This window comes from Aegilops tauschii, chromosome 3, assembly GCF_002575655.3.
Source record: "Aegilops tauschii subsp. strangulata cultivar AL8/78 chromosome 3, Aet v6.0, whole genome shotgun sequence".
Taxonomy (NCBI): domain Eukaryota; kingdom Viridiplantae; phylum Streptophyta; class Magnoliopsida; order Poales; family Poaceae; genus Aegilops; species Aegilops tauschii.
In genome coordinates, this window is record NC_053037.3 from 423,425,784 (window position 1) to 423,438,495 (window position 12,712).

The 12,712-nt window shown below is 54.1% G+C and overlaps 1 pseudogene; it reads left to right on the plus strand.

Moving 5' to 3' along the window:
• The window catches only part of LOC141042996 (uncharacterized), a 245,315-nt pseudogene that overhangs the window by 94,252 nt on the left and 138,351 nt on the right, over positions 1-12,712 (plus strand).

A 12,712-nucleotide genomic window follows, 5' to 3' on the forward strand; every position in this document is an offset into this window, starting at 1 on the left:
TTATTCCATTTCGTATTCCTTTTCTGCAAACTCAAAAATAGGGGGAAAACAGGAACTGGCACTTGGCTCTAGGTTAATAGGTTAGTCCCAAAAATAGTATAAAATAGCATATTAATGCATATAAAACATCCAAAACAGATAATATAATAGCATGGAACAATAAAAAATTATAGATACGTTGGAGACGTATAAGTGTTTATGACAATTATGCTGACCAACTTGACATAGATGTTTTTATCTAGGAGGTATGTGAACCGGAAATTCCAACCGACCCTCTTACCGAGAGGTTAAATTTAGTTGAAAAAGAAAACAATTATTTGAAAGAAAAATTGAAAATAATTGAAGAAGAGAAGATGAAATTGGAGTTGCATGTTGCCGATGTCCTCAATCTACACAAGATCCAGATGGATGCAATGCGGTTGAAGATTAGAAATATTAGAAAATAAGCCAAAGAGGCTTGGTGTCATTATGTTGTTGTGTCAATTGTTACCTTAGTGCGATTTTGATCGCATTTGTTGTTGCATTTTAATGTTTTACATAGTTGTATGTTAGTTTCAATGTATGTTCTAGATGCTTTAGAGATAGTTGTATGTTGTTTTATGAGAACTATGTATGAAATTTATGTATTTATTTTTGTAGTAATAACATTTGATCACTACTGTATTTTAGTTTTAACATGATGAACTTGTATTAATTTGGTCATTTCTCTATTCATGATGTTCTGTAATGGTTTTTGATATACTTAATTATATAATGCAGATGAACCGGCAATGGATGTATGGTCACCGATGCACTTACGAGTACATTACGGGCCTGCGTAATTTATCGATGTGGCTAAGGCAAACAGTCTGAATGGTTTTATGTATTGTCCATGTGTTGTCTGTGAGAATACGAGGGATTACTCTTTTTCGAAAATCCTTCACACCCACCTGCTTAAGTCCGGTTTCATGCTTCACTATAATTGTTCGACCAAGCACGGAGAAGGAGGGGTTACGATGAAAGACAGTGAAGAATAAAAGGATGATGACAACTATCCTATGTTCCCTAAATACGGTGATACTGCAACAGGGAAAGCTGAAGATCAAGAGGCACAAGATGTGCCCATTGATGATCTTCGTCGGGTCATTGCTGATGCACAGAGAGAATGCGAAAGTGAAAAGGAGAAGTTGAAGTTTGATTGCATGTTAGAGGATCACAGAAAACGGTTGTATCCAAATTGCGAAGATGGTAACACAAAGCTCGATACCACACTGGAATTGCTGCAAATGGAAGGCAGAGAATCATTTATCTGACAAGGAATTTGAGAAGTTACTGAAAATAATGGAGAAGAAGCTTCCAAAGGATAACGAATTACCTGACAGTACGTATGAAGCAAAGAAGGTTCTCTGCCTTCTAGGATTAGAGGTGCAGAAGATACATGCATGCACTAATGACTACATCCTATACCGCGGTGAGGAGTATGAGAATTTTAATGCATGCCCGGTATGCGATGCATTGCGGTATAAGATCAGACGAGATGACCCTGGTGATGTTGAGGGCGAGCGCCCAGGAAGAGGATTCCTGCCAAGGTGATGTGGTATGCTCCTATAATACCATGGTTGAAACGTATGTTCAGAAACAAAGAGCATGCCAAGTTGTTGCGATGGCACAAATAAGACCATAAGAAAGACGAGATGTTGAGAGTACCCGCTGATGGGTCGCAGTGGAGAAAAATCGAGAGAAAGTGGCCGGAGTTTGCAGATGACGCAACGAACTTATGGTTTGATATAAGTGTAGATTGCATTAATCCTTTTTTGGGGAGCAAACAACAATCATAGGACATGGCCAGTGACTCTATGTATCTATAACCTTCCTCCTTGGTTGTGCATCAAGCCGAAGTTCATTATGATTCCAGTGCTCATCCAAGCCCTAAGCAACCCGGCAACAAAATTGATGTGTACCTAAGGCCATTAGTTGAAGAACTTTTACAGTTGTGGGATATAAAAGGTGTACTTGTGCGGGATGAGCAAAAACAGCGGGAATTGGACCTATGAGCGTTGCTGTTTGTAACCATCAATGATTGGCCTGCTCTTAGTAACCTTTCAGGATAGACAAACAAGGGATACAATGCATGCACTATTTAGATGAGACTGAAAGTATATATTTGGACAAATGTAAGAAAAATGTGTACCTGGGACATCATCGATTTCTTTCGAGCAGGCATCCCTTAAGAAAGAAAGGCAAGCTGTCGGATGGGGGGTTCCGGCAAACCCTTAAGGTTCGAACTCTGGGGTGCGCGCGAAGTCTTTCCCTCTACCGATCCTCGCCCTAGCTCACTAGGATCTCACGGACGAACTCGACTAACTCGCAACACAGAAAGACACAAGATTTATACTGGTTCGGGCCACCGTTGTGGTGTAATACCCTACTCCAATGTGGTGGTGGAGGATTGCCTCTCAGGCTGATGATGAACAGTACAAAGGGAAGAACAACCTCCTGAGGTTGAGATGTTCTTGTGGCTAGGGTAGGTTCTCGATCAGATCAGATCAAGCTAAGATGCCTCCGGCTCAGTTGATATGCCCCTACTGTGGTGGCTGGTTCTACTTATATAGGCCCTGGTCCTCTCCCCAAATATTGAACGGGAAGGGAGCCAACAACGACAGTCAAATTTGAAGGCAGACAACTAGTACAAGCTATCCTGACAAAAGTGGTCTTCACCTGCCAAAAGGCTCTGGTGGTGACGCCGTCTTGGGCTCCACAGTGACCTCCGTCCTGCCGTCCTTCTGGTCTTGGTCTCGTTGCACCGATATGGCAACCTTTTCCTGATGCCTCGGTACTCCTCGCCTGCGCTTGCCTCCTTAGCACCAAAGAGGAAACAAGGACGCTGCGCCCGATGGCGCCCGCCTCGCGCCGATCGTCATGGCTCACGTCACGAGAGCCTCGTGAGGTTTGCCCCGCCTTGATATCTCTGCTCCTCGTGAGCCCGCCTGGCTAGGCCACTCCTGAGGAGGTCTTGCGTTGTCCGCCTCGTGAGGCTTAGCCCCTCGCGAGGGTCTTGGATGCCTTGTTGATGAGGATGGGCCATATGACCCGCTGGCTTAGCCACGCCGTGGGCCACAGGCAGGCAAGTTTGGGGACCCCCGTTCCCAGAACGCCGACAGTAGCCCCCAGGCCCAAGGTGCGCTCGGGCTTGGCTTCGTGGCGAAGCCAAGGGTCAAGTACGGAGCGCCACGGGCCCCAAAAGCCTGCGGCCTCGGTTGACGCGTGGCGGTTGATTGGACGTGGGCGTCTCCTCTTCCCCATGCTGCCTCGACAACTGCACGGCTTGACAAGTCCCTGCGACATGCAAGGAAACCATCATTACCTGCGATCGTGGGAGGCGTCGGTTAGCCTTCTCTTGCTATAAATGGGGAGGGGGCGGAGCTCCCGTCGCCCATCTCTTCCTTGCTTGTTTGCTTCTTCCTCCTTGCTCCATCACCAGTGGCAATGGCGCCTATCAGAAGGTTCTCCAGTGAAGAGAAGGGAAAGGCCCCGCGCGATGATCCGGGGCCGCTTCTGCCAAAGAAGAGGTCGGTCCACCGCCGTGATGAAGCGGCGATGCAGGTGATGACGAGGCCTTGGTGCGAGCGGCCTCCTCCGGGGTATCCGCTACCCTTGTACGCCCGAGCCGAGGGCTCAGGAGGACGGAGCGACGAGCGGCATCACCCGCGCCGCGCCCGTGGTCGCTGCGTCACGGCGACATGCGATGTCGCCCCTGGAATCCACGCCGCAGACTCCTCGCGCGAGCTTGTGCTATGGGCACCGATGCCTCCAAGCTCTTGGATCCGCTTCCCGCGGTTCTTCTCCGACGTGATGCCGGCGAGGGTGCCTCTCGAGCTCTGGTTGCAGCACGCCGACTGCAGCTCTCTGGCGACCGGAACAGAGATTGAAGCGGACCCCACAGGCAAGATCTTCATGACTCGCGGCTGGGGCGAGGTCGCACGGGTCTGCCATGCGAGGGGCGCCCTCGCGATCCACTTCGAGTACGACGGCGCCTCCACGCTCTTCTTCAAGGTCTTTGATGCGGAGGGCCGCCGCCTGGAGTGCTGCTCCGGAGAGGAGCGCTAGGCTGACGCGCGCTCCGCTCGCGGTCACTTCACCAGCAGCAGCCCTTGGGAGTCCAGCAGCTCTCCCGAGCCCTACGAGACTCCGGAGACGAGTGACGACAGCTACGTGCCCCCAAGCTCTCGCCGCGCTCGGAGCAGAGCTGCGGCGTCCGGCCGTCGCCGCCGCTAATCTGGATAGGGTTGGCGCCGGCCTCCCGTGGCCCACTGTTGATGATGGCGCCCACCACGGGAGGGTGTAGATAGGATCCCTTTTAGTTCCAGCTTTTATTCCCTGCGGAGGATCATGAAGTACCCCGTGGGGGCGTGTAAAGGGTTTGTAATATCTTTTGCGCTCATCTTCCCTGTTACAAAAATTTGTGAACGCATGTCCCGTTAAGGCTCGGTCCCCCCTTTCTTCCCTCGCGGTAGCTTGTTGCTCTACGCTGACAGGTCCCGGTCCCCAGGCAGGCTACAGCCGTCGCTGGTATGCCAGGTCGCGTGCCGTGGTGAAGGCCAGGAGGTGTGCGGCCCGAGGTCCAGTAAGAGCCCTGAGGCGCGATGCTCAGGAGGTCCCCCTTAGCACTCAAGCAGCCATGGTAAGGCAAGAAAGGGAGTTGACGTGGCCGCAATGGGGCTGCGGTGAGGCGAGGGTGACCCTTAGGCCCCAACATTTAGCCGATCCCAGAGCGGGACTTATCTTGTCTGTTTCGTGGCAATTCCTAGTGGTGCGCTAGGACTGCGCGCCAGCTTGGGCGGCATAGCTAGGTCGGCCCATACGAGTTTCCCTCCTCCCATGCTCTCCTTAGTGCTCTACGTCCTCAGGTCCCGGCCCTCGAGCGAGCTCAGCCGCCGCCGGTATGCCAGGTCGCGATGCCGTGGTCAAGGCCAGGGGGTGAGGGCTGGAGAGCCAGTAAGAGCTCCTGAGTCGTGATGCTCAGGAGCCCCCCTTTTAACGCGCAAGCGAATTGCACGGGATGAATGGAGACTCGCGGTGCCGCCTGCTATTCTCCCCATGGGATCCCTGTGAACACGCACAAGAAGAAACACGGTTTGCCGTTATAGCTGCCAGCCTGCCGCTGGTTGCTCTGAGATGAGGTGAAGCACTGAGGGCCTGGTGAGGTGACGTGCGCGGGGCGTGCTGCGAGCCAGAGCTCGACCGCTCAGATTTGTCAACGTGACAGGGACGGACCCATGCACCAGCGCAGTGCCTGTGAGGAGGCTCCGTGGGAGGCGATGATCGAGCAGGTGATATCCGTAGGCAGGTTAAGCATGGAAGGTAAATCAGCTTGGGTAAATGCAGGAAGATACATGCCACTGGGTCCGGCCTGAGCGGCTTGGGGATGATGCAGCCCGAGGGGCGCCCCCAGCAAGGTAAGCTAAAGACATAAGCAAAAGGGATACATGCCACAGGGACGGACCCATGCAGCCTGGGAATAATGCAGCCCAAGGGGTGCTCCCAGCTAAACGAGCTTGGAAAATGTCACCTGGTTCTACAGATGAAGTAGAGTTGGTGCAGCTAAAGGGATGCGTCGAAGGAATGATTCTTCACGAGCCACCGGGGCCCTGAGTCTCGGGAGGCTCTGGGGGCTCGGGAGGCTCCCTGAAGACCGTCTCCATTTCCTCCAGGACGGCGTGGTACCTGGCCTCCTGAGCCGCCAGGACGCGCCGCATGTTGCGCGGATAGGCTGACGCCACGCTCGGCAAGCCAAAGGGCATGCGAACGTAGCTGTGTGGTGGGCCCTCGCAACGGCCCACACGCGAAGGCCAGAAATGCTCCTGAGATGCGACCCTGTTGAGCCCTGGGACGTCGATGCAGACACGTAGCCCAGCATCCTCGCCTGGATGGGGAGCTGCGCCTCGTGAGCGGCTGTCGCTGCGCATGGCTCTTGTGTCTTGCAGTTCCTGAGTGGTCTTGGTGATGAACTCCTGAGTGGTGGGCACTCCTTGCCCTGTGTTCTCCTGAGGGAAACGTGCCGCGAAGCACGCCTCCAAGTGGTGCCAAAGCGCCTCCCTCGTGAAGTTGGCAAGGTCTGAGGCCCTCCAGATGAGAGCCCCCGAGCGCTGCCCGAGGAGGGCGCCGGGCATGCCTTCCTATGCGACGGAGGGAGGTGCCCCTGGAGCGGGCGCTGATCCTGACGAGGCTCCAGCTGTGATGGCACCCTCCTGAGGCCCGGCACGGCGCAACTGCTTCTTCTTGGGGATGGCCTTCAGAGGGCCCTCACTCCTGCTATCGGGGTCGTTGATTGTTGCAGCTTGGAAGGCGTGCTTGAGGGAGCACACCGCATCTCTCTCTTCACATGGGACCGTGGTGATTCCGCCGCTTCCTGGCATCTTGAGGACGTTGTAGCCGTGATGGGTGACTGCCATGAACTTGGCCAGGGCCGGATACCCGAGGATGGCGTTGTACGGCAGGCGGATGTGCACGACGTCGAAGTCGATGAGCTCGGTGTGGTAGTTCTTGCGCTCTCCGAAGGTGACAGGCAGGCGGACCTTCCCTATCGGTGTGGTGGAACCGTCGGTCACTCCTGAGAAAGGCTTGGTAGGCTGAAGCTGCTCATATGGCACTTGGAGGTTGTCGAACGTGTCGACGGACATGACATTGAGCCCTGCGCCACCGTCGATGAGGGTCTTGGTAACCTACACATTGCTGATGACTGGGGAGCACAGCATCGGGAGGGCGCCAGCGGTGGTTGCGCACTTGAGCTGATCTGCCGAGTCGAAAGTGATGGCGCATTGAGACCACCTGAGTGGGCGCGTGGCCACGAGCTTGGGGAGCACCGCGTTCACTTCCCGACCGAACTGTTTGAAGATGCGTTGAGAGGCCAGGGCCTGCGCGCCGCCCAAGATGCACGCGACTGCACGCGGCTCCTGTAAGCCCCCAGCCCCCTCATCCTGATGGTGATCGTCATTCCTTCTTGGTGGCGGTAGCGGGGGCAGACCGGCGTTGCCCTGGGGGCGATCCTCACGAGGCTGGTCCCTCCAGGCGCCCTCGCGAGGGTGGTCCTTCCAGCGGTCCTCACGAGGCCTGTCGCGCCACTCCTGGCGCGGGCCACGGTCGTCCCAGCGTCCGCCTCCACGTCCTCCTCCATGGTCGTAGCCCCGATCGCTGCGCTCGAGGCGACGACCGAAACGTCCTTCGCGAATGGCTCTGAGCTCTTGACAGTCACTGGTGTTGTGGGTGTTCAGATTGTGGAAGGCGCAGAACGGTCGGCTATTCTTGGATGACTCGGGCTGATCTCTGCCCCGCTTGGTGTCGGGCTCCGCTGCTAGCACTGCCGCTTCGTTGCGCTTCACGTCCTTGGCCTTGGCTTTCTTCTCCTCTGTGCCTGCGGCCGGCAGCTCGAGGAGGGAGAGGCGCCCCTCCCACTACAAAAAAGACACATCCGTGACATTTTGGGCCGAACGAAAAAAATTTCTTTCATACATATGACACTTCTATGACGATAATTGTGACAAAACCCGGTATCATCATTGATGTGGTGGGCTCCTACTTCTATGACAAAAAATCATGACAGAAAATGGGATTTTCGTCCTGCGCGGGCCGGAGACACAGCTGCATGACATTCTTTAGGCCGTCCACGACGGAAAAAACCGTGGTACAAGTGAGGGGGAGGAAAATTTCGGGGAGTTCCTGGTTACGGTGGGAGGTCGGGGGCCGAGCGATGCGCGTTTCTCTCGTACACGTACGCGCGTGTGTGCGAGGCGTTGGCTCTAACTGAACCCGAGCGAGGCGTTGGGCTCTAACTGAACCCGAGCAATTGCACTGCAGGCTACGCGTTACTGAACCCGAGCGATCGATCGATGACTGTTAACTGAACCCGATCGAGCGATTCCTTCGCTACTGCTGCTAACTGAAGCCGATCGATCGGACGAACAGTGAGCGTTGCGCGCGCGGGGGGGGGGGATGGATGAACAGTGAGCGCTGGCGTTGCCTCTGGATGAACAGGACCCCGTGGTGTGGAGGGCTGGATGAATAGTAGACGGTGGAGGGGTGCCCGTGGAGGGGTGGTTGAACAGTAGCCGGTGTAGTAGCGTGCGGTGGAGGCTGGATGAACAGGAGCCCGTGGAGGCTGGAGGAGGTCGACGGTGGAGATGAACAGTATCCCGTGGAGTCCCGTTTTGCGGTACGCCACACCCCTCCCGATGAACAGGACCCCCGTTTCGACCGTAGGAGATCCGTTTCGTCCGTTTTGCGGTACGCCACACCCCTCCCGATCAACAGGACCCCCGTTTCGACCGTAGGAGGTCCGTTTCGTCCGTTTTGCGGTACGCCACACCCCTCCCGATCAACAGGACCCCCGTTTCGACCGTAGGAGGTCTGTTTCGTTCGTTTTGCGGTACGCCACACCCCTCCCGATCAACAGGACCACCGTTTCGACCGTAGGAGGTCCGTTTCCTTCGTTTTGCTGTACGCCACACCCCTCCCGATCAACAGGACCCCGTTCCGAACATAGGAGGTCTGTTTCCTCCGTTTTGCGGTACGCCAGGCCTCGTTTCCATCGCCTATTCCGTCCAAGCCCTCCCAATGAACACGACCACGCATTCCGTTCCGACCCAGCCGGTTGGCTCCCACGCGTTCTGTTGCCTCCCGATGAACACGACGCCTTCCGTTGCCTCCCCATGAACACGACGCATTCCGTTGCCTCGCCATGAACATGACGCATTCCGTTGCCTCCGCATGAACACGACGCATTCCGTTGCCTCCGCATGAACACGACGCATTCCGTTGCCTCCCCATGAACACGACGACGACGCTGTTTCTCCGTTCCGACCCAGCCATGTACACGAGCCCTGGCCGTACGTATGCGTGAGTAGGCGTTCGAGACCCCGCCCGTATGTACACATACATGGTCGTATTTTCATTCTTGCACCCTGGCCGATGTACGTACGTGTACATGCTACATGCGCGCCTCTACTACGACACGTGCGCGCCTCTAAATCGACCAGTATGTACGTACATGTTCGCGATCAGAATGACAACACTACGTGCGCTTCGACCAAGTGGGTCCCGACTGTCAGGCATTTCCTTGCCTGCGAAGATGTAGCTGGTGGGTCTCAGCAGTCAGGGGGGCGAATCGTTTTTTTTGCCCGGACGCACTTCCTTGCGTGCGAAGATGTAGCCGGTGGGTCCCAGCAGTCAGGGGGGCGAATCGGTTTTTTCCCCGGACGCACTTCCTTGCGTGCGAAGGTGTAGCTAGTGGGTCCCAGCAGTCAGGGGGCGAATCAATTTTTTTGCCCGGACGCACTTCCTTGCGTGCGAAGATGAAGCTGGTGGGTCCCAGCAGTCAGGGGGAAACATTTTTTCCGCAAAATACTGTGGCCCGTCCGGTGGGTCCCAGCTGTCAGGTGGAGGAATCATTATTTTCCGCGTAATAAGGAGGCACTTCCTTGCTGCGGCCGTGGACCCAGCTGTCAGCCTCTCCACGTACAGTCCACGTCCGATGGAAGTCGTTCCTTGACCACGTTGACCAGGCCGCGCCGAGAGCACCACGGCGCTGGACGACGACGAAGCCTAGGAAGGGGACGACTCGGAGCCGGGGAAGACGCTGAAGTGGAAGCCCGCGCGGAGAGGAGTACGAGGGTTCACTGGTTCGGCTGCGGTGTGAGGCTGTTGTCGCCGCAGGGCCTGGCCAGCGGTGGGAATAGTAGGGGGTGGTGAGGCCTCCGAGGCAGCACAGCCGGCCACGGGAGGCAGGAGCATGCGGCACGACCGGCGCTGCTTTGGGCGGCTGGAGCAAGAAGACCAGAGGTTGAAGAAGCACTACGGCCGTTGGATGGACATCGTACGGTCACTGGAGCTAGAATCGTTCATATTGACTAAGTTGACAAAGCCCTCCGTCCCCGTCAACTTAGTTGGCCCACAAGTCATCCTCCCACTATGGTGGGTCCCAGCTAGCAGGGGGTATTCATTTTGTGTGTGTAATAAGGTGGCACTTCCTTGCGTGCGAAGATATAGCTGTTGGGTCCGACATGTCAGCGGGGGGAACGTTTTTTTCGCGAAATACAGAGGCCCTTCCGGTGGGTCCCAGCTGTCAGGTGGAGGAATCATTATTTTGCGCGTACAGTCCACGGCCGATGGATGTCGATCGTTGACCACGTTGACCAGGCCGCGCCGAGAGCACCATGGCGGTGGACGACGGCGAGGCCTAGGAAGGGAACGACATGGAGCCGGGGAAGACTCGGCAATGGTTGCCCACGCGGTGGGGAGTACGAGGGTTTACTGGTCCGGCTGCCGTCGCCGGAAAGTAACAAGAGGTGTGGGTGAGTAGAGGAATGGCCTGGCCAGCAATGAAGTAGGGTCGGGCGGTGCGGCCTGTGCGGCAGCACAGCCGGCCACGGGAGACGGGAGCAGGCAGTCCCACCGGAGCTGGTTTGGGCGGCCGGAGCAAGAATACCAGATATTGAAGAAGTAGCACGGCCGTTGGATTAACATCCAACGGTCACTGCTGCTAGAATCGTTTGTGGACTAAGTTGACAAAGCCAAAGTACACGTCAACCTAGTAGACCCACAAGTCAGCATCCAAATCTGTCCCAAACAGCATACAGCCCGAAATTTCTAGCCAGATTCAAATTAATTTTAAATCTAAATATACCTTAATTTAAATTCAATGAAATTTTACCCACACAAAAAAATGAAATTTAAAATATCAAAATCCGAAAGAAAACAGTATTTTGGAACTAATTGCCTGTTTGCTGTATTTTTTCATTTTACAGCCCATTTATTATTACTTATAGCCCATTTATTATTACTTATATCCCATTTCTTATTACTTATAGCCCATTTTCTGGGCAAAATGCATCCCTCCTCGTCTTGAAAGATTTCCGGCCCAGCAGGGCGTAGAAAAGCAAGTAGGCCTACGTTGGTTATTCTGCAAAAATCAAAATAGCTGGCTAGCCATTTTCAGAAAGGAAAAAAACAAACTGGGCTGGTCATGTGCTAAACATATGAAATAAAAGCCTGGGCTAGACGAGCCACGGGTCCCGCACACCCGAGTTGATACCCTTCTCCGTCCCGAAAAAACAAAATTACTGCGCGCGCTGCTGGGTCCCTACTGTCATCCTCACCATGTACAGTCATCTCCTTATTCCTCTCGGTTGTTGACCATGTTGACAACACCGGAGGGCGGCGCCGCGGCGAGCGAACCAAGGCGGAGGACGATGGTGAGGCCTCGGACGGGAACGAACAGGAGCCGGGGAAGATCACAACCAGCCGTGGGAGGCGGGAGCAGACGGTCCCGCCGGCGCTGGTTTGGCTTTGGCGGCTCGAGGAAGAAGAGACTGAAGAAACGCGACAGACGTTGAATGTCAATCCAACGGTCAAGGTTGGCACAATCGTTTGTTGACTAAGCGCACACCAAGTAGCATACTTTTTTATATATAGGAAGAAAACTGCGAGGAAAATGCGTTCGTCTGCCGTCCTCCTCACAGGGAACATTCGCCACATAAGTGACTAGCACCCTTGGTTTTCAACCGAGAGGTCTTGGGTTCGAGTCCTACGAACTCTCAATTTTGTCCTCCTTCCTTCCTCGCAAAAAAGCGAAAGAAAATCAAAGACTTGGGAAGGCGTACAGAACAAGCTAGTGTACCAGTAAAGAGATGTTGCCGAGTTTTAGAAAAAAGAAGGACGTGCTCCTGTAGCTGGTTCGAATCCAAAGCTAGACTATGACTATATATGGTGCTATGCTACTCTGCAAGTAATGAAAAAAACTGACATATCCAACGTTCGCTTCTCCTCTTCTCTACTTGCTCTACCTAGCATCAGAAGCTCTGGCCGCAGCAACCATGTCCACTGGCTGCTCGTCCACCTGCTCTTCAGCAGGAAACAACCAGATATGCGCCAAGTCGCCACCTGTACCATCGCCTGTGGGTCTCATCACACCCCCGCCGGCACGCGCATCGCAGCTGATTGCTCATCGCAACCCGCTGTCGTTGGTGTGGTGCCACTGCTGCAAATCACGCAGAGTCATCCATCGCGTCTCAACCACAATCCGCAACCCTGGCCGAGTCTTCTACAAATGCCCGAATCATGGGGTAATGATATGTTTAAGTGTTGTTCTGCTACTTTCAGTTGCTGATTTTTTTAATAGTTTGGTTGATGATCTTCCAATTTGATTCGTGCAGAAAAGGGAAGATTCGTGTGATTTGTATTTCTAGGAAGTTGCTGATGTGGGGGAATGCAACTACGCTGATTATTTGGTTAGCCGAGGAATCCCAATACCAGCAGGTTGGGGTGTTGGACAAGTAAGGAACGACAGGAGAGGAAGATGCAGAGCAGAAGGTTAAAGATGCAGTTCCTCTGATCATGGCCAAGCAACAGCTGCTGAACAGCCTTGACAGCAATGAGGAGATGAAAGAGCTTGTGAAGATAATGGGCAAAATCGATGTGCTCTGTAGGATGATTGTCTCTTTATTTGCAGTGTATGTAGCACCCGTGATGTATTCAGTGGCTACGACATGAGCACTTTGCTAAAACTAGTAATGAATGAAACCTGTGTAGCAGGCTGGGCGTAGTGTTGTGAACATCTAATGATTTCTATTAACGAAAATCAGGGGGTATCCCCTTTTGCTCATATAAATAAATAAATAGCAGAGGCCCTGTCGGGTCAGCTTTGTTCTCATTCGAAGACGTCGAGCAAATTGCATTCCAT